The sequence below is a fragment of the Triturus cristatus genome, chromosome 4_1, assembly GCF_964204655.1.
Source record: "Triturus cristatus chromosome 4_1, aTriCri1.1, whole genome shotgun sequence".
Lineage (NCBI taxonomy): Eukaryota > Metazoa > Chordata > Amphibia > Caudata > Salamandridae > Triturus > Triturus cristatus.
This window is the reverse complement of record NC_140585.1, coordinates 667,962,311-667,983,294: the sequence shown is the minus strand read 5'-3', so window position 1 is coordinate 667,983,294 and position 20,984 is coordinate 667,962,311.

Genomic DNA, 20,984 nt, shown 5'->3' with positions numbered 1-20,984 from the left:
GTTTAACCGTCAAATCATACAAGTAATCAAGCAGTACTGGGTGTTCAATTTCACTGAATTTCGTCGGTCTTGGCACACCCCATACATTGGCCGGGCGGCCAAAAACGACCTCGTAGGGACTAAGTCCCACTCGTGAATGCACGGTAATTCTGGTGGACAGGAGTGCTAGAGGCAGAGCATCAGGCCATTTAAGACCTGAGCTCGCTTGAATTTTGGCCAGTTTGAGTTTTAGAGCGCCATTGTAGCGCTCCACTAATCCAGCTGATTGGGGGTGATTTGCAGCGTGAAATTTCTGCCTTATACCTAGTCCCTCACACACATTCTTCATCACTTGGCCCACAAACTCACTCCCATTATCACTCCACACCATTCTTGGCATTCCAAACCTAGGGAAAAATTCCTTCACAAGGGCTTTGGCTGTGGATAGAGCAGTGTTATCTTTTAGAGGATAGGCCTCTATCCATTTTGAGAAAGCGCAAACAACCACCAATACATATTTCAGGTTGTTGCATCTTTCCACGTGGATAAAATCTAGCTGCAAAACTTCAAATGGATATGATGGAGGCGCAAAATGACCAGCTGGAGTTGGGGTTCCCCTACCAGGGTTGTACTTCAAGCATACCATACAATTCTTGACCACATTCTCTGCACACTTAGGAATTCCAGCATTCTGCCATACTGGAGCCAACAACTTACAGATTCCTTTCGTACTGATATGTGCCATTCCATGTGCCATAGTAACCACTGGAAGCACATATGCATCAGGTAACAACCATCGCCTATGTTCTGACAAATCAATCCAACAACCATTCTCATCCAACTTACCCATACTTTCTCTCCACTTGCTTAACTCTTTCTCTGTGGCTTCAGCTTGAAGGGACTTTACACTCTCTATTGTGTTTTCGCACATTCCAACATCACCAACCCATCTGGCAGGGCCTGCAACATACATTTGAGTCTTCACATCTTTTGCTGTTTCTTTCGCGACTTCATCAGTAAACGCATTACCACGACCAACATCATCAGTGATTTTCTTGTGCTCACTGCATTTCATAATCGCAACTTGTAACGGTAGGGTCAGCGACTCAAGGAGATCATTCACCAACTTGCCATTCTGAATCTTAGCTCCATGCGAAGTCAGGAACCCACGCTCCTTCCACAATCGCCCAAAACTATGAGCCACGCCAAAGGCGTACTGGCTATCCGTATATATGTTCACTTTCATTCCTTCAGACAACACACATGCTCTCGTAAGGGCAATCAATTCTGCTGCTTGAGCCGAATTTTGTGGCACACGTGCAGTTTCCACAATCGTGTGCAAAGTCGCGATAGCATATGCAGCAGTCGTATCACCATTTGGAAGCTTGAAACACGAACCATCCACCCATAAAGTACCATCACACTCAGTCAGGGGAGTATCTTTAAGATCTACTCTCCCTTTCGTCTCTTCTTCTGTTCTGAACAGACAATCATGTTGCTCAATCTCATCTAGGTCTGCTGGGATTGGTAATAGTGTAGCTGGATTCAACGTGTTGCATCTCTTTATGTGTATATGATTTGCTAACAGTGTTAGCTCATAACCAGATAATCGCGCACTAGTTAAGTGTTGTGTCTTGGTCCTGTTTAACAATGTGTCCACAGCATGTGGAACCATAACAATCAATGTATTATCCATTACTAGTCCAGCAGACTGTCGAATAGACATAGCTGCGGCAGCTGTGGCTCTCAGACAACTTGGCAATGCCCTCGCTACAGGGTCCAAGGTTGATGAAAAATATGCGCATGGACGCGGTCTGTCACCAAAAGGCTGTGTTAACACTGATAATGCGCAACCATCTTTCTCATGAACATACAATGTAAAAGGCTTGCTGTAGTCAGGGGTACCCAACACAGGAGCTGAACATAATGCATTACGCAATTCCCAAAAACTTTTCTGACACTCTTCAGACCATGGGATAGGATTCGGTGTGTCTTTGCATGTTAATGCTAACAAAGGTTTTGCCAACAAGGAAAAATTAGGAATCCAATGCCTACAGTATGAAGTAATGCCCAAGAAAGCACGCACTTCTCTCTGTGTTCTTGGCACACTCAACTGTGCAATGGCTTGAATTCTTTCTGGGGTCAGTTTCCTTCCCTCCTTCGATAAGAGATGACCTAAGTAGGTCACTTCTTGTCGACAATATTGCAATTTTGAGAGAGACACTTTGTGATGGAAGGCAGACAAATGACGCAACAATGACAAGGTAGCGTTTTTGCAAATCTTTTCAGTATCCGCGGCGATTAGTAAATTGTCGACGTACTGAATGAGGATAGCGCCACTAGGTAAAACCAGTGCATCAAGCTGTGCTTTTAAAGCCTGACTGTATATTGATGGACTCTCACAGTAGCCCTGGGGAGCGCGTTTAAAGCGGAAGCTTCGGCCTCCTAAACTGAAGCCAAAAATGTCTCTGCTCTCCTCTGCAATTGGGATGCTAAAGAAAGCATTCTTTAGATCGATTACTGAGAACCATGCAGCGGAGGCTGGAATCATGGTTAACAAGGCAGTTATATCAGGGAGTACTGGAAACTGTGGTACAACAATCTTATTAACCTCTCTAAGATCAATCACAAATCTGTAAACAGGTGGCTGTGAAGGGTCCATTCGTTTCAAGACAGGTAAAACAGGACTATTGCAAACGTTGCCTCTTGTCTCTTCAATTACACCCTTTTTAATCAAATCACTGACAATTGCTAACAATGCTTTCTGACCTTCATTGGAGATCTTGTACTGGGGAATACGTGGCAATCTGACATTGGCCTTTAAAGTGACCACATATGGCGGTATTTCCAAAAGACCCACATCATTGGGACCAGTAGCCCAAAGGACATCCGGAAGGGATGACAATTCAGGTGGCATTGCATTTTTAGACAAATACATCGGGGAAATCACTTTCTTGCCTAATGTAAGTTGTACTCCTGAGGGAGAACAATAAAGCGTTGCATGCAATCTTTTTAGCAAATCTAATCCTAGCAAATTTTCACCACAACCTGTCGTTAGAATGAGGGGTGCTTTTAGCTCACAAGGTCCAACAGAAAGTGACATAGGACTAGAAATCGGGTTCCTAACTGGGGCGCCAGAAAAACCTACTGAGACATTTATTTCGCCAGACAAAGGCGCGCCAGGGAGTTTTGAATGCATGATTGAACTCTGCAGCACCAGTATCCAGCAGAAAGGGCTCCGTTACATTTGCTGTAGTTACTTTAACATAAGGTCCGCTCTGATCCACTGGCACTGAAACAACTCCCTCTCTCTGTCTACGGCTGTCCTAGTAATCATCATCTTCTACATTGTCATCTTCTGCATAATAATCATTATTGTAGTACTGAGCTGTATTACCAGTCGCGTTGGCTTGCTGATCAAAGCTATTTATGGTATTTTGAGGCGGAAGAGGACGCGCGTTCTGGGGAATATTTCCACGCCCTCTACCCCTAGGAGCTTGCTGACCACCTCTACCTCTTGCGCCATACGCATTACTGTTACGCTGCATTAATTTAGGGCAACTATATTTAAAATGACCTTCCTCTTTGCAATATGAACATTGGTTGGGACCTACAGGGATTCGTGGTTGATAATACCCGTTCATTTGCTGATTACTCTGAAACTGTTGGGGTTGCTGATAGATACCTTGTGTTTGCCTATAATTATTCTGTCCTCCACGTGGCGGATAGGCCTGCTGTAAAAGGACCTTTGTTTTAAGTTCTTTCGTTTTCTTATCTGTTCTATCCTTCTCATCTTTGTCTCTATTCTCATAATACTGTGCAGTAGCCAGTATTTGCGCTGAAGAGGAAACAGCCCAAGAACTTTCTGAGTCTTTTAATTTTTTACACAACTCGGGAAGTAGATTCTGCACAAATTTATCAACAAATAAGCGTTGGCCACCTTCAGTGCTCATGTCTTGACCACTGTGGTCGATAAACGTTTCTTCAAACCTAGTAAAGAAATCAGACACTGTCTCATCTTTCTTCTGCTTACATGCGGATAGTTTATCCCAATTTACGCGCAACGCAGGCATTATAGTTTTCATGTAGGTAATAATTCGACCAGGGAGCTCTGCTACCAAAGGCTCAGGTTTTGCACCACCAACTTGTCTAGCGTCTGCAGCAACGATATTAGCCCATGTACCCCCTAGCTCTGCAGCATGATCCGTATTACGGATGGATCCCCATAAAGGCTGTGGAACAACATTCCCGAACAACATATCTATGTCAGCCAAATTCATGACACACGATTCTGCAGTTTGGGATAACTCCTTATAATATCCTGTAGGGTTTTTACGGGGGTCAGGCAATGTCTGTTTAAGCGCTATTACTTCAGATCGTTTCCAAGGGACATGCACCCAAACACGCTGAAAATGTGCTGGCATAGCAGCAATACCATGAGCGGCATCAGCCGCAACAGCTTCCTTCCATACCGGAGGGACTTCTCTCATAGGGTATTGTCGCGCTTTTCCCTTTCTCCCCACAGGGAAATCTTGTGTAAACAACGGCTGTTGACAATCATCATTCCTCAAGGATAATAAGATCGCAACTGCTCTATTGACATCGGGGCCCACAATCGTACCTTTTCCAAAATTGAATCTCACTTGAAACAACTCCTGCGGGCTTGGATCTCTACCATGATCATCCAATTCCTCACAGAGGATTTCACACATTTTCTCAAACACATACCTCTGTTTCGGGGCATCCCATTGATGAAACACGTCAACAACTGATTCCACATCATAGCATGAAGGGAAACCAATCCACCTACGCGCCAGATGATTTAACACCTCTTTCTCATCAGAATCAGGCAGTTGACTGCGCAATTGCTTACGCTGTAAGGCAGGAGTCGCACTAGATGACCCAAAGAGAGGCGACATTAGACTAGTAACTACATTAGCTAGTCGTTGTCGTGCTGAAGGAGAAGTTGAGGCAAAAACGGGGGGATAGACAGAGGGAAGAAAAACAGATTCAGATACAGGTACCTGGGTAGTGTAAGAAGGAGCGCCAGGGGAAGCCGCTGGCGTGCTAGGCAAAGTCGCAGAAAGCGCGGGGGTAACAGGTAGCAAAACTGGCGGCCCTTGAGAGGGCTGCACTGCAGAGATAGGAGCCAGCTGAAGAGGAGCTGGCGGCTGTGGGAAGGCTTGCGGCATATTTACTGGAGGCTGCGTATTTACAAGCTGTGGAGGTGCTGTGGCATTTTGCGCATATGGGGGTGGTGAACTCAACAAATGGGACATTAGGGAATCTTTCTCTTTCTCTTTTGTCTCATCTTGCACAAGGGGTGACAAAACAGGGTAACATTTATCGATCCCTAGTTTGTGCTGTCTATGTAACTGTTCCTTCATTTGTTCCTCCTCATTATCTTTAAATTGCACAGCTGCTTGCATCACTGACATACCTCTTTCTTTCTTATTCCTCTTCGCTAGCTTAATTTCCTTCTGTTTGGCTTCCTTTCGCCATAGGCGGAAAGAATCAAACATCGCCGGCTGGGCTTTCTTTTTAAACAATTTAACTTCCAAATTATCTAAGATATCTGTATCGAAACTACCATTTTGGGGCCATTTTAAAACACCGTCCTTTCTGGTGTATCGGATCCATATTTCATTATATGCAATGGGGCCCACACCATGTTTTACATAAAGCTCATAAGTAGGAGTTCCAATTGGAGGAACTGGACATGAATCCTCTAACTGGAAATCCCTTCCACAACCCAAACAAAACAATCTACAAAATACACTAGAACCAGGCATCTTCGCTCACTAGTCTAGTTTCAAACGTCAAAGGATTATCGAATACGATAGTCTCGTGAATACACGAGTCCTCTGGCTTTGGGACTTGCAAGCACCAAATCAAAATGATCCCGAAGGATACCAAATTCAAACTAGGAGACGCTCCACTTATACTTAACTGAATATTGATGATCGATGGCGTCACCAGAAGACTCTCTCGATTGTTTCGCTCTACCAAAAAATCGTCAAGGGTCCAAAACAGGGCGATTAATCAGGGCAGCAGTCCTTCGTAGCCGTCGGGACGCGGAGAACCTCGCAGAAAAGACTTTCGGACCACGTTGACATGCAGGGGTCGATGAAGTGGCGGCCTTCCTCCAGAATTTCCACACGAAGCTCCTCACGAACCTCTGGCTTGGACCGGTACCGCTGAAATCGCGCCCAGTTGGGCGCCAACTGAAGTACTGGGTATTTTAAGCCCAGCGGTGCAGGGGAACACACCCTATGACTTCGGGGTTCTTCCTGTTTCATACCTACAGAAACACAGAGTCTTCTGGGTGAAGTCAAAGATCAGTTTATTGGCTGCAGACCAATTACAGGTATCCTAGAAGTACAACAGCGTGTATGTTCTCAGGAGACTGCTGAAAATCATAGAAACGGGCTTCTTCTTAAATACAGAATATCCTGCCTCAGGCATACATTCCTTAGTTTACGATATGGCCATTACATGTATACATTTCAAACGAAAAGGCAGAGTCATGATGACCATCCCACATTCCAGTTAAGCCAGCCCGTAATTATTTACACAGCAAGGTTCAGATCCCACATCAGATATCGATAGGCCCCAATAAACATGAGCATCTCCTGTTTGGGAAACAAGCCATAAAGCAGGAACAGTCAGGTGCGAAAGAGATTAGCTGGAGGCTCGTGTAGGATGAAAGGACTTTATGGTGTGTCAAGCCCTGATGCTAATTACAGGTGGCCAGAGGACGGGGAACTCGTGAGACCAGTTTGACCTGGGGCAGCGGAGCCAAGCTGCCCAGGTCAAAGAAAAGTCAAAGAAAGGCACATGTGCTCTAAAAGGCCCGTATTCGCTTCATGTTATATAGCCTATGTGAGGGCAACCATAAGATGGCCACCGATACAAAATGGAACCCACGTAGTGATGTATACTAACGTATACACAGTGCATTCATAGCTAAAACGTTACAAAAAGCACTTGTACATACCGCATTAACCATTCGCGGTTCACTATTACCGGGATAGACAGGGTTAGGGCCCTGCCTCCTACGCGGTCCCAAATTGCAAAGTACAACACTTCCTCTTTTTTAGGCACCACCCCACAAGGGGATATAATCAAATTCTGAACTGGCCAGTCATCAAAAGGGCCTGCCACCCTTCACACACTTCCTTGATCAGTTTCTCCCGCACAACCATGCTATGTTCTGCCGCTGATTTCAGATTATCCGCCTACCTTCTGAGCCTTGGCCCCTGGTAACCCAAATGGAATCCCCACTGAAACCCCTCTAAAAGTGTACGTTGTGCCCCCAAATCCTCATACCCCTGCAATGCCTCCCCTAGCTTTGACAGCCTAATTGGCGTAGGAGTACCCTGTGCTCCCCTACCCCCCCCTTCCACCCTGGGATTGCTGCAATGTGCCAGATGTACCTGCGCCCGGCTGCTGTCCTTGTTGACCGCATGGTGGTCTGATGCCCCAACAATTAACAAGGGGATATTTTTTCCCACACTTAGAGAACTCATGTCGGTACTTGCAGTATTCGCGTGTGCATAAGCCTTTGTTGAAATCCCATGAAAAAACAAAAGCAAAAGCCAGTGCTGCATATAAATTACCTAAACTTTGAATAGTGAACTGAGTGAAACAGTGACACTAACAACCAATTGTTCCGTTGGATTTAATCCTGTAAATATTTTCAGTTTACATTTGAAAGCATTTTCAATTGACAGTACATATTCATTACAAAAACATAAATACAATTACCTCAACAATATGAACATTTGTGAAATTAGACACCACTATATTCAATAGTACACTCACCCATGAAAACAACAATCATACTACTCATGCATCCTCACTCAACAACATGCAATATGAAACAGTGATACTCAATAAATAAATCACTACACAAAGGCCATCAACAAACACGACTGTGCATAGTTATGAATCTCAATACTATATTTTACACAAGATTGGCCGTAGGTGAAAAAAGGTCTACGCGTTTCGAATCCCTTTGTCGGCAGGGATTCTCATCAGGACCAACACTTGGCTGCAAACAAAGCAGAGAGGAAATAAATTACTAAGCTAACCCACTCTGTAGGCGTGTGACTGCTGTGTAAAAAGAGAGTTCTTACCTTCATCTAAGGAGGGGGGAACTCAACCCGAATCCTAAAACAAGCAAAAACCGACAACTTGTTACCTCTTCATGTTTTAATAACAAACCAGGACCACCACATAGAAACGCTGTCAAAAAACAAAAACTGGCTTTTCTTACTAGTGAGGCTTTGGGGTTTACAGAAGGGTGTTGAGTCAACCAAAGAAACTTCTTTCTGGCGTTTTGAAGTCAACGAACATTTCAAGAGTCACGAATGTTACAGGTGCTCTGGACAATCTGTGAACACGGAGGAGCAGCCTGTCAAAATATACTCCGGATTGCAAAGTTTTGCTTAAGCTTGTAAAGAGGTGTGTGGGCGCTTACCTCCAAGGACGAGAACAGGAGGGATCAATCTGCTCACACGCTCGTATGCTTTCCGGAACGAAGAATAACGAGGCAGGAGCTAAGCCGGCCGTCAGGGGAAGAAACTTTCCGCTAATGTTGAATCTAAGGAGTACGAAGTACGGCATCAGATAATGTGCGCCTTAGAGTTGAACACAATTTATGGAGTCCGTTACGGGGCGAAAACTCTTACCTCAGGGAACGGCAGTGTCCGTGTTTCTTTGCATCAGTTGTTCGTCTCCATGTAGGTACGAGCTATAGGAAATCCAATTAGAGCCACTCTTTAAGCATACGCGGGAATCTCGACTGAGGGGCTCATGGGATTTGTAGTTTTGCTTGGGTTTAAAGTTTTGCTTGGGTTTAAAGAATCTATTTTTTGGGTGATATAAAAAGAACTTTGGAGAATAGTAGGAATGGAACGGATCCAGGTGGAGTGGCAAACTTAGAGGACCTGAGTCGTTATTTTAAGTGGTAGGCGCGCGAGCGCTGCTGAACTACAATAAACATGGAAGTTGTAGTTTACTCCAGGAATGTCTAAACCGGTGGTATGAATGAAGACAGAGCTTAAACGATCGCTGCGTAGACGATGAAAGTACTAGATCATAAATTGTATATCTCAGAGAGTTCATTTAGTCCGTCTACCGACGTATTAAATTTGATGATAAGCATGGCTTCTCTTTGGAGTAGTTTAGTATCCAGGTCGCCACCTCTCTGGTCTTGTTCCACTCTGGAAATAACCGACCATTTGAGATCCTTTTCTGTATGTTTTTTCAGCAACCAGTGATTCACCAATGGGGCATTTGGTACATTTTTTCGAATCCGTGATTTATGTTGCTGGATTCGATATCTTACCTCCTGGTTGGTCTTACCAATGTAGAGTTTTTTACACGGGCAGCAAATGCCATATACTACAAACTTTGACTTACAATTCGACAAGCTCTCATGTTTCCAATAAATCCCATTGTGGGAAAATAAATTTCCTTCAATGGTAGAATCACAGCATACACATGTCCCACACCTATGGTGTCCCTGTATGGGCGGAAGGCTCAACATATTTCTTATGTCAGCACCTTTTGTTTTGGGTAGTGCTGCTTGCACTATCTGGTTTGCGATGTTTTTATCTTGCTGCCACTTGAGCCAGAACCCTTTATTGGTTTTCTTTGTTGAAATCCCAGCATGCCCCAATTCCAGTCTGTGTCGCGGCTGCGCCTCCCACCCCGCCCCGGGTGGGCTTCCCCTGAAAAGGCCGGTAAACTAAAGGCAACCCGCTTGCTGTGAAAATAGTCTTGCCCCCAGTCGCCGCCCCCATCGTATGCTGCCACAAGTCATTATCCAGCTCTCCCCATTTTGCTTCAGAGTCCCACGCCATTCGCGCCCGAAACTCTTCGTTGTACTGTGCCCATGCATAGCCACTACCCGTAATTTGGGCTTTCCGTATTACATCCATATACTTAAAAATAGCTACGCAGCGTTCAGGAAATTTCTCGCAGTATACGCTGGCGTAAATCAAAAACGCCGCTGTCCAATTCTCAATTGTCAACTGCACTTTAGGGCGCCTGGCTAATTCATACTCCTCTTCTTTAGAGCCCTCTTTGGACCTCACCTCCCTGTGAAGGAGCTTCAAAATCTCCACGTATTCCCCTTTCCATATGCGCTCCTTCGTTGACAGCATTAAATGTGCACCCAAAGGCTTTGTCACCCCCATGTAAGGTAGCTTCTTAATTTTCAATTCCTTACTTACCAAAGGCTCCTTTCCACCCGTTGCATCTGTATTAGTCCCACTCTCAACCTTAGTACCCAGGACCACTCCCCCATCTCCTGTGCCCAACCCTGTGTCTTTAACGTACTTTCCTTTATACAATCTCCCTTCCGTCACCACCCCACTCCCCTACCCCCGTCCCCACAGACACCATTTTAGGCTTGGCCTGTGTTCTAGCGGTCTCACCTGGCTCTGAAGAGGATGTTCAGACGGACTCCGGCCGCCGTGCCAACTTCTCAGATGAATCCCCTGTACGAAGAACCCTCACCGATGGTCCCAGCTCTCCTTTGGCTCCTACCACCACTGACTGTTTTTGGGATACCGCTCGCGAAACCTGCAATAAACTATGAGAAGCATGAGAGGTCCCCCCCCCTCCTCATAATCCCACAATTCCCCTTCCTCAGGGCTGTCCTCATCGTAATCAAGCAAAATTGGCTCCTCCACCGCACCTCATTAGCAAAATCAACAGCACGGGCCTTAACGGCCCCTGAATGTCCACCTTGCGGGGAGCCGACTGTACACGCCGGTGCTCCCCCATTCGTTGCCTGTTATGAAAATCCATTTGAGTTGTTGAGGCTGACCACCGTGACCTGCCTGACGTTGGGGCCAACGAAGTCGCGCCGGACCTTCGTGTGCTGGCCTCTATGAGATCCCCCGCTGGTACGGAATGTGCCGCGCAAGGCCTCACCCTCCCTTCTCCTCGGCGTAAATGGGCCGCACCTCGCCCTACCGAGTCCGCTGCACTGCTACACTTCCTACCCTGTAAAGAACAAATTTGGACTGGTGTGCTGGGTCCCTGAATACTATCCAACAAACCTGCCCCTTGCAAACTTAAAACAGTATCCTTAGCCCGCCTACTCTTAGATAAACCAGAATAAACCATACAGACCTGAGGAGGGGGAGCCCCCCTTCCTCATCCCCACTCCATTCAAGCATTGCCTGAACCACAACACAAACCCTGACCCCCTCCGCGGGCCAACGAACCTCTTAACCCTGCACACTCCCTTCCCCTAGCTCCCACCCCCACAGATGACATCTGACACGCACCCCTCACGCCCACTGACCTGGGAATCCTCCAATGAGTCCCCCCATACCCCGAAGCCCTTCTGCCCAAGAAGGAAAGATATCTAATCCCTCCCAAGCTTTGCCCTCCCCAGCAGGATCCAAATCACTACAAACTTCACCTTCCTCTCCCAACGCAGCCCCTCCCACCCCTATATCTAGCTGACCTTCTCCACCCCTGCCAGAAGAAAGCAAACCCCCCCACGCGAAGAAACTACTCCCATACTCCCTGGAAGACACCAAGTTCTGCTGCGAACTCCACCCCCCACCTGAGCCCACTCACCTTCCTCCACAGAGCTTCCCCCAACAGACCCTGTCTCACCCCTCACAGACAGGGGGGGAGAAAAAAGTAATGGGCTATCTAGCAGTGTCCCCCCAGGATCCCCTGCCATAAGCGTCACATTCGCAGCCTCTCCCGCCTGCCCCGTACCCAAAAACTCTGAGGACAGCATCCCAGCCAAAAAAACGCCTGATGCGCGAGAGCCACCAACGCTCCCCGCGCCGCCTACACGCTCCACTGAATCAATCGCGAGATGCAAGCGGAAAACATCCTCGCCGCCCCCACGCACCATGCCCCATGACGCCGCCTTACCCGTATACCTCCCGCCAACGCTCCCCGCCTGTCCCGCCTCAAAACAAACTATTACCGGAGCAGAAGGCAGCGACGCAGAACGCCTCCTACTGCCTCGCCCTCCCCTGCGCTTAATTCTCAAAGCGGGGGAGGAATAGGCACGCTCACCCAACACTGGAAAAACTGCCGCCTCCTTCCCACCGTGCCTCACAGCCCCGCCCTCTCCGACCATACCGCCCGCTTCCCCCGTCGCCCCCTCCACCCCAGGCTGCAAAACACGAGCAGGGCCCGCCTTTCTAAAACGCGGGCGGCCCCGCTCACTTACCGGTAAAATCCGCGGGCGTTTAGGCGAAGTACAGGCACCCGCCGCCACGCCCACCGAGGCCTGCCGAGTAGGTCACGACGGCCCCATGACCTCACTGATCACAAGGTCCATCTGGCCCGCCTCAATCAGGAGCCGGAGGGCCTCTAAAACGTGGTAATCTTCTGACGCCATGAATATTCCACAAATAATGTACCAAAAACACTGGAACACTAACACTACACCTAACCAAAAAACTACCACAGGCTAAGCTCCCAGCCACCAGGTCACCAAACCTAAAATGGTGGCTCGGAGCAGGAGCCCAAAGCATTTATACTTGTGCTCCTTATGGGCTACAAACTATGAAGCCCAAACTTCAAAATGGCCGGCGCGAGTCCAGCACCCCCCGTCCAGCTAACCACTCCCACACCGCCCGGGGGAGGGGTGGGCACCTCCCTGCGGTCGGCTGCCCCCCACCAAGTTCCCCTTGTCCCTACAATTTGTTTGGTAGTCACCTCGGTCAGCGAGATTTGGTTACAATTCCCCCAAATTACATTGAACTTGCATCTGCACGTGCAGCAGTTCCCAAATTCTCAATATATGAGGCGCTTTGAACTCTCATCGTCGGTCCAAGCACTGTGTAAAAATCACATCATATTTATTACTCGCCCATGCTCATTTCTCCTGTGTTAATAATGCTGTGCGTTTATTTTTGTTTTGGATGACTACCAATATTCACGGCTTTCTTTTAGTTTTCTGTGGTTGCCGTCAAGGACACTCGAGCTGCTCGCCTGCTTAGCAACCAACAGATGGTAGGGGACGAGCGCCTGCACGCAGTGACGTCATTGTGCACTGTCGCACCCACCAGAGTCTTCTTTTTTGGATCTTAAGTACAAAGGCCCTCGGCACGCACTGCATTCCTTCATCCGGAACACCACAAACCCTGGGAGCCTTGCAGCATGGCTGAGAGTAGAAGCCGGTTACAACCAACTGCTCCTTCTCGCCCCCCCTCGCAAGGCACTTTTTAAACACAGAACAAAGCACTGCAATTGTTTAGGTCTCGCCTGACCCAGCGCATGCGCTGGTCTGGCGAGACTTATTGAGAGGGCTCCAAAAAGTGCTACCAGGCCAGCCTAGAGCTACAGTGCATGTGCTCGGGCGCGCGCGCCGCTTTTACCGCGATTACTTTCACTTTTGCGGCCGCTTTGATGTTTGATCACGATCACGATCACTTTCGCATAGCCAATAGGTCTCGCTTTTGGGACCTTAGAAGTATTTAGTTATGCAACTGTTGCATGGCTAAACACTTATAAGGTCCCAAAGGTGAGACCTATTGGCTATGCCAATGCTTGTTTTGCTATGTTTCCATTGCAAGTTTTATTGATTTTCCAGTGAGATAAACACCAACTTCAAACGAGTACATAGCGCATTCACCCAAATCTATGTATTAGCATTGTCCAACCAGTGAGTGGGTGGGGTTAACCAAGGGGCATTGGCAGAGGATGGCTTTATCGCCTCAAGCCGAGCGTGATAAGCTACTTTACTCGTTAGCACTTAAACATATGGTAAGTTGTTCCTATACACTTAACCTTTTTGCACCAGGTTCAAAGGTTACTTCTTCCGAATAGATTAAAGTCAGTGTGGTATATATTCCTAGGTGAATGTCATGGCCGAAACGTGGTTTATCTAGATTAATAGTAAACATAGTTTTGTTGCTTTGAAAATGAAACGCAGTAGTCTCTTGAATTGACTCCAGTGAGCAATGTAACACTGAAGTTTGGTAATCATGAACAGACATCAGAAGGCATGTGAGATAAACTAGAAAACTGTGTTTCATTTTAGCATTGGAGCAACTCTATGTTTCTTTTTATTTGAACAATTAATGGTGAGTGCGCCATCTCTTTGGAAGATTAAGAGTAGATGCAATTTCTCCTACACCCCAATGAAGCAACTGTGTGAAAAGGTAGCACAAGAGCATGGCAAGTCCCCTCATGTCACCTGGGGCTGATGTCTTCCGCTGACGACTGGCATGTAGTCAAGTTAAAAACTGCACGACTGTCGCCACTCACTGGGGTGCCATAGATTCAGTGGTATCAATGTGAGTGCAGTGCCAATCAAAGAGAAATGAACTTTACACCAGACTCCGTACCTGGCATGGTTCTGTTATTGACTTTGCCACTTGCGATGCAGAGCTGGCTTTTGGTTAGATATGTGTCCTTTAGATGAACACGCTTTAAGAAATATCTCCAACAGGTTGCCTTCCTGGAAGAATCATGGTATCTTTGGATTTGCATGCTTCAAGAAATATCCCCAAGATGATTCCTTCCCGTAAGAATCATGGTATCTGTACACATAAACCTTGTTTACCCCATGTGCTCATTCTGGGTGGTAGCCAACTCCGGGCACACTGCTTGAGTGTCCCTCTAATAAGCCCAACTTCTCAGAAATTATTTGAACTTTGGGTCAACTTCTAATGTGCCCTAAATACGTGTTTGAGATAATCCCTCATCCTGTTGTGGTACGCACACAGTCTTCTAGTTTTTCAGATGTCAGATCAATGTTGAGACTAGGAATGTATGTGTCCACCCACCCCCCTTCTTCTCTCATTTTTTTAATTATTACTGCCAACTACAGTGCAGCCCCACAGATCACTTGAGTGGCCCTTTATGTGCAACCAGTTCATTTTTGGTGTCTCTGGAATCCCAATATAAAATCCAAATTTATGGTGAAGTCAGATTCTAAACTGCAATTCTGAAAATGCCACTTTTAGAAAGTCAGGTAGGTAAGAATACCAACAAGGGATTCACTCAAAAAGAATGTTACAAATACACTTTTTCATTTTTCAAGATGTCTGAACATGACACCTAAATTGAAAGTTATTTAACTTTACCTAGAAATTGGGCATAAAATACATTGACATATGGTATATACATCTTGAACTGTACTGCAATGAACATTGTCAATGTATGATGAGATTTCATTACAACTTTGATAATATATACACCTGCATCCAAGATGTATTTTGTTAGTTTATATTATTGGGCCAAGTTAAATAACTTTCAATTTAGTTTTGATGTCATGTTCAGACATCTTGCAAAATAAATACCTTTATTTGTAACATTGTTCTTGAGTGAATTCCTTGTTGGCATTCTTACCTACCTGACTTTAGTTACACAAGCCCACAAGGGAATATTGATTGGGTTGCCCTTTTGTGTTCAATACTTTAAGAACATTGGCATTTTCTTACCTTAGCAATTTGGTGCCTGCAGCCTTTCTCTGGGTCACATGATTGAGTGTAGCTGACAGGCTTTGTGTATTCCTCCTAGACATCCACACACAATGGAGAGCCTAGGTGTGACTGGATGGGCCACCACTGGCAGCATGGGAGGGAGGAGCTGGGAACAGCCACATTTACACTTGTTAGTTAGTGTGGAGCCAGGGACAGGAAGACAGGGCATCTGTGCACTTCAAAGGCATGCCTCTAGAAGCTTCTCCTCATTTCAAAGGCACAACTGTATATATGTACTGGACCTCAGACACCAACTCTTTAGCACACTTCTTGACCTATGGCTACTTTGTCAGGAAGGAAAGAGGACGTACTCTGCTGGACTGCTGCTCTGAAGGAACTGCTGCCCTGAAGGAACTGCTGCCCTACTGTATGGACCTGAGGCTTTCTACCCTCTTGCTTGGGGAAGAAGAACTGGGCCTGAAGCTTCATCTTTAACCAAGGACCCCAGAGTGATTCCAAGGGCTAGTCTGCTGGCCTCCTGATCTGAGCTTCAGGGACATAAAAGTCTCCCCAACATCCTGCACCAGCCCCTGGACCCAGCTGCAGTGGGTTCCTTACCCCCATGTGGTTCCTCTCAGGTCCTGGACCCTTGATGTGGATCAAGGGTGCTCAAATCAAGCTTTTGGGCTCTTTTCAACCACGAACAGGCCCATTTGCACTGAGACCTAATCGCTCGCACCGCAAATCAGCCTGAAGTTCCGCCAGTCCGATCCTTCGCACTGCAGCATCGACTGCTTGGTTAACTGCCAACACAAAGCTCCAGCTGTGCCCACCCGTGATACTGGCTGGTTCTTTGCACTTCGCCTACAGCCTCCAGCGACGCTCTCCCTGCTCCTCGCAGCCCTCTTCAATGTGAACGAAACTCTTGGCATGAACTTGAGAAGGTAAACTTCAGTAAGCCTAACCTGTTAACTGTATCCGACCTGTGCTTCATCACAGTCAGCACGAAAATGTGACATTGAGTCAGTCCAGCATGACCAGATATCCCGAGTTGGCGCTTTGTGCTTTTTGGAGCTATCTTCACTAAATTCTTTCAAAATGTATGCCTCCTGTTCCACTGATTCGATTTTTGTCGTTTTGTCCTTTTTTTATTTAGTACATTTTGCTCTATTTTTCTAATCTGTTGTGGGACCCTTTTTGTGTGGTGTTTTCACTGTGTTACTGTGTTGCACAAAAACTTTACACATTGCCTCTTACTGTTGTGTGCCAAGCTACTAGGGGGTTGAGCACAGGTTACTTTGGGGTTTGCTTGTGCTTTACCCTGAAAAGAATTGTGGTTGCTGCTTGACCAGGGCTCACTCCCCTGTAACCCAATTTCTCACTCTGATGATCAGTGGTGAGGATAAGGACTTGTGTTTGTGCTGTGCAATGCAATGATTTGGTGTATACTATAATCCCATATCTTGAGTAATTTGAGTTTGAATTCTTCTTGATTGGCTTCTGTTTCTTTTTTCAAATTCTTGCCCTGACTGTTGTGTCTGAAACTGCACCTGCAAGGGTGGAATTTGAGCTGGTCAACATGGATGTCTACACTGTGGCCCAACTCAAGGAGTTTTGCAAGGAGAGGGGGCTTCCAGCAAAGAGCACCAACAGGAAGGTGGAACTCCAAAAGGTGCTGAGGGCCTAGGCTGAAGCTCACCAGTCAGTGGTGGAAGCCACAGAGGGGGATGATTTGATGGAAGGATAAGGTGAGGGCCCACCTGAGATGCAGCCTTCAGTTGAGGGGGATGACTCAGCCACTGAAGTGGAACCTCTTAAGGGACAGGGAGCAGTTTGTCTTCCCGCAGCCTGTCCCCAGTGGGACACCTATGGGCCTATAGGGGAGGATGTTGCTACCCTGGGAAACCTAACTTAGCTGGCCGATTAACAGCAGAAAGGGGGTCCTACGACACAGTAATTCTGCAAAGCGCGTATGGGTGCCTCACTCAAAAGGGCCTATGGCAGCAGGCGGAGGCCCAGGCAGCCGGTGACACCTCCGTTGGTCACCTGATTAACTGTGAGAATGGCCTCCTGTATAGTGAGCCTACGATTCCTGAGCCTGGGGCAGCACGTGTGTTGGTGAGAATATATACCTTTTTTTTCGCATGCGTTTACAACGCATGCCATAACAACGTGGCTGTTACAACGACCGCGTTGCTATTTTGCATACCGTTACGACGCAAGTCGGAACAACGACTTTCTGTAGGGAGCGCTGGATGTTGGAATAGTATAATTTACTATTCCAACTCCAGTCTGTGCGGACACTAGGGAAGGTGTTAGATTTTAAATCCAACACCTTCTTCCCCCTTAACGCAAGTCATTTTTCCGACTTGCATTGTAACGGTATGCGAAATAACAACGCGGTCGTTGTAACGATCGCGTTGTTATGGCATGCGTTGTTCCGCTTGCGAACTAAACGCTGTTTACCGTTGGTGATCCTCCAGTGAGTGCTACAGGGCCTTCCTGCTGAAGTTGGCTCATGCTGTAACCTTGGCAGGTAATTTGGGGCAGGACAAGACCTGACAGGCGTGTCCACACTTTTATAGACCTCACATGAGGAGTGCCTCAGATGCTTTCTGCAGGTCCAGTCCTACCTGCCGGGCCAGTAGCAAATCAGGAGGGAAGCACAAGGAATCCCTGCAATTTCTCCCTGTCGTTGGCACCCCTTTGAAAGGGTAGGCATCACCTCTGGACCCCAATACAGCCATTAGAAACAGGTTCATCCTAGTCTTGGTGGACCATGTAATCCGTTACCCGGAGGCTATCTCTCTGAGGACAGTGATTGTGCCTGCAGTGGCCAGGTTACTGATGGGGATCTTTGCCCGTGTGGGTTTCACAAAGACGGTGGTGTCAGATCGTGGTACCAACTTCATGTCGGCATATATGAAGGCCATGTAGAAGGTGTATGGGATAACCTCCAAGTTCTGCCCACCTTACCAACCTCAAACTACTGGGTTTGTTGAGAGGTTTAACAAGACTATTAAGGGCATAATCATGGGCCTGTAAGAGCTCTTGAGGCAGATGTGGGATGTCCTCTTGCTATCGCTGTTATTTGTTTACTGGGAGGTGCCTCAGAAGGGGTTGGCTTCAGCCCTTTTAAGCTCCTCTATGGGCACCCGGTGTGAGGACCTATCAGTCTAGGTCAAGGTGGGGTGGAAGAAAGCTTCCAGAAGGCCCGGTAGGATGTGGTCAGCTACATGCTGGCACATCAGACCCAGATGAAGCGCTTCGTGGAGAGTGAACCTCTCTCGGACCTTCTTTCTTCCAGGGTGCAGGATGAGTCAATGGAGGGTGTCAGCCTCTTTTTTACATTGACCCTATAACAAACAGAGAGCCTACCGCCAGTTGTTTAGGCAGTTTGCGTCTTTATTCTCCCTTACCCCAAGACTCATTACATGGTGCAACCATGATATTGACACAGGGGACAACACACTGGTTAAGAGTAAAAGTCAAATCTAGCAGTTGTCTGACAAGTTGAGAGCCAACATTAAGAAAGAGGTCTTCAAGATGCTGAATTTAGGAGGTATTGAGCCCTCAAACAGCTGTTGGTCCTACCCAGTTGTGTGGGTCCTGAAGGCTGCCCCTCCAGGTTCCACCCCATAACTTAGATTCTGTGTGGATTACCAGGGGCTCCATACTGTTACCACGACTGATGCACAACCCATTCCCAGAGCTGATGAGCTCAAGATCAGTTGGGGGCTGCCAAGTTCCTCAGCACATTTGATCTAACATCTGGGTACTGGCAAATTGCCTTCAGCGAGGGGACCAAAGAGAGACCTGCATTACTACCCCAAAAGGGCACTTCCAGTTCCAGCTAATGCCCATTGGGTTAACAAATGCCCCTGCCACCTTCCAGAGATTGGTCAACCAGGTTCTGGCTGGGTTAGAGAACTTCAGGGGCACCTATCTAGATGACATTGCGGTCTTCAGTCCTAGCTGGGAGGATCATTTATGCCACCACAGAGAAGTACTTCAGACTCTGCAGAGGGCAGGCCTGACTATCAAAGACAGTAAGTGCTAGATAAAGCTGGTTTACGTGGTCTACTTGCCTACACCAAGTAGGAGGAGGCAAGGTGCAGCCCCTCCTGGCCTAGATTTAAACCATTCTGGCTTGGGAACCCCCTAGATCCATACAGAAGTGAGAACCCTCTTAGACCTGACTGATTATTGCAGGGGATTTGTCAATGGTTATGGCATCATTGTTGCACCCTTGACAGAGGTGACTTCTAAGAATCAGCCACGTCAGGATTTCTGAACAGAGGTAAGCCAGAACGCTTTTGACAGCCTGAAGGAGGCCATGTGCAGAGCACCCGTCCTCATGGGCCCTGACTTCTCTAAAGAATGCATTGCCCAGACGGATGCCTCATAGCATGGTATAGGGGCCATGCTCTCACAGCTAAATGAAGTGGGCCTGGATCCACTTGTAGCCTTCATCAGTATTAGATTACTTCCCTGGGAACAGAGGTGGAGTGCAATAGCGTGTGACAGCTTCGCATTGGTCTGGGCACTGAAGAAGCTGACACCGTACCTGTTTGGTGCTCACTTCCGGGTTCAGACAGACCACACACTGCTCAGATGGTAATGAAGATGAGGAGTGAGAATCCCAGACTGTTGAGGAGGTCCATCTCCCTACAGGGAATGGACTGTATGGTGGAACTCTGCCCTGGAACTGACCACGCCAATGCTGATAGTCTCTCCAGGTTCTTCTGCCTTAGTGAAGAAAGCTCCCAAGGGGTTGGGTAGTTCTCCCCACTTTCAATTGGGGGACAAGTGTTAGAACTGGTGTCCTAGGTGTGGTTTTCTCCCTAATTTTTTGCCTTCAGACTTCCTGTTCTCCTAGCTACGATTTTGATGGCCTTAGGACTCTGCACACTTTACCACTGCAAACCAGTGCTAAAGTGCTTGTGCTCACTCCTTAAAATATAGTGGAATTGGCTTATACCCAGTGGGCATATTTAATTTACTTATAAGTCCCTAGTAAAGTGGCACTGCATGTGCCTAGAGCCTGTAAATCAAATGCTACTAGTGGACCTGCAAATGCAAAAAACAACAGTTGATGGACAGAATGCAGAACAATGTCATACATTCACCCCAGTACAGAGATCTGGGCCTAAATCCATCGTTTTTTTGCTCACCATGTCGTTCCAGTTTGAACCCAGCCATATGCAAATCAGTCTTGACCCTGTGCCTCATGGGTACAGTCCAGCCCGAAATGCCAAGCCTGGTCCTCCCTGGACTGGAAACAAGCATCCTAAGACCGGTTTCGGGGTTTCACCCCTCGGTCAGCCAGGATAGCTTGATTCCAGTGGTATGGAGAGCACGGGACCCACGTCTGGGCATACCCTTCCCACTCGGGGTGACAAATACAAAAACAACAGTTGATGGACAGAATGCAGAACAATGTCATACATTCACCCCAGTACAGAGATCTGGGCCTAAATCCATCGTTTTTTTGCTCACCATGCCGTACTAGTGGACCTGCAGCACTGAATGTGCCACCCACTTAAGTAGCACTTTAAATATATCTCAGGACTGCCAGTGCAG